This window comes from Theobroma cacao, chromosome 9 (genome assembly GCF_053813885.1).
Source record: "Theobroma cacao isolate CCN51 chromosome 9, ASM5381388v1, whole genome shotgun sequence".
NCBI lineage: Eukaryota > Viridiplantae > Streptophyta > Magnoliopsida > Malvales > Malvaceae > Theobroma > Theobroma cacao.
This window is the reverse complement of record NC_142647.1, coordinates 10,157,255-10,159,221: the sequence shown is the minus strand read 5'-3', so window position 1 is coordinate 10,159,221 and position 1,967 is coordinate 10,157,255. Positions and strand designations below refer to the sequence as shown.

Genomic DNA, 1,967 nt, shown 5'->3' with positions numbered 1-1,967 from the left:
ACCAAAGCATTAGAATACCTTCTATCAATGCAAAGAATTTTTAAATCATGCCTGCTTACATTCAGATGATTTAGTTTTTTGTTCAGTTTGGTGGGTTACCCAATGATGATCCTAATTCCCATTTGGTTCATTTCCTGGAAATCTGCGATACTTTCAAATATAATGGGATGATTGATGATGCGATCAGACTTAGACTCCTTCCTTTTTCATTGAGGGATAAGGCAAAGAATTGGTCGAATTCACTATCCACTGGATCTATTACATGAAAAGACTTCGCTAAAAATTCTTGGAAAAATTCTTTCCACTTACAAAGACTACAAAGTTGAGGAATGATATAACTTCCTTCACACAATTTGATGTTGAATCCTTATATGAGGCTTGGGAACTATTTAAAGATTTGCTCAAGAGATGTCCACACCTTGGGCTTCCTCAATGGCTTCAAGTTTAAACATTTTATAATGGATTGGGCAGTTCAATCACATATACAATTAATGTCACTACTGGTGGGGCATTGATGAGTAAAAATCGTAATGAAGCTTGTAATTTGTTGGAAGAGAAGGCATTCAATAATTACCAATGGCCTTCAAAAAGATCTAGTTCTAGGAAAGTTGCCAATGTTTATGAGATTGATGCACTGAATGCTTTAACTGCACAAGTAGCTGCATTAACAAAAAGATTTGACACAATGGGAGTTAATGTTGTCCAAAACTCTTTTATAACTTGTGATTTGTGTGGAAATAGCCATTCAAGTGATCAATGTCCATCTAATCCTAAATCAGCTCAATTTGTTAGGAACTTCAACAAGTAGTAAAATAACCTATAATCCTAGTTGGAGGAACCATCCAAACTTTTCATGGAATAATAACCAAAGACCTTCAAATCCAAGGTCAAACAATTCTCTTGGCTTTCCTCAACAAGCAAGACCTCCTGTCTCTAAGAAAAAGTCTACTATGGAGGAATAATGCTAAACAATTACTTCGAGGAGTGGAAAAGAAGTTAAAGGGGTTACTAAAAAATCAATTGAATCAAAAGATCATGGGGATGATGAAGAGGTAATTGTTAAGAAATAAGTTGAGAAGAAAGATGATGGGAAAACTAAAACTCAAGTGAAGGTTCAAGCAAATTATCCTCCACCACCCTTCCCACAAAGATTGCAAAAGTAAAAGCTTGATAAGTAATTTCAGAAATTTGTCAATGTCTTCAAGAAGCTCCACATAAATATTCCTTTTGTTGAAGCTTTGAAAAACATGCCAAGCTATGTCAAATTTTTAAAAGACATCCTAACCAAAAAAAAGAAACTGGTAGACTTTGAAATAAGTGCACTTACTAAGGAGTGCAGCGCAATAATTCAAAACAAGCTTCCACCAAAGCTTAAAGATCTAGGGATTTTTTCTATCCCTTGTACTATTAGTAGATTTAAATTCTCTAAAGCCTTGTGTGATTTGAGTGCTAGTGTTTCAATTATGCCTTTGTCAATTATTAAGAAATTTAGACTTAATGAGATACAACCTACTACAGTTTCATTGCAATTAGCAAATAGAACAATCAGGTACTCTATTGGGATTATTGAGGATGCATTGGTTAAAGTTTGGTACTCTACATTCTAATGGACTTTATTGTGCTTGAAATGGAAGAAGATGTGAAAAGTCCTTTAATCTTGAGACGACCATTCTTGGCTACTACAAGCGCAATCATTGATGTGAGGGAAGGCAAGATAACTTTTAAAGTTGGAAAAGAGGTAGTCGAGTTTAATATTTTCAATGCAATTGAACATCCTGGTTCTACAAATAGTTACTCTAGAGTGAATTTAGTTGATGAAGGTAAAAGTGATCTATTTCTCCACCTACAATTGAGCAAGCACCGATCTTTGAGTTTGAGCCACCACCTTCGCATATTAGACCCAAGCAGACGCAGGAAAAGCATCCTCCACTGTCATCTAATTGTCTTTTTGAGATTGGACAACAAGT

The 1,967-nt window shown here is 35.1% G+C and overlaps 1 non-coding gene across 1 annotated transcript; it reads right to left on the bottom strand.

Annotated features, from left to right (window-relative positions):
* Positions 1-319: 319 nt before the first annotated feature.
* On the bottom strand, positions 320-426 carry LOC148760706 (small nucleolar RNA R71). The gene has a single exon (XR_016028735.1). It is a non-coding gene; the product is annotated as a small nucleolar RNA R71 (small nucleolar RNA).
* Between the last annotated feature and the right edge of the window lie 1,541 nt (positions 427-1,967).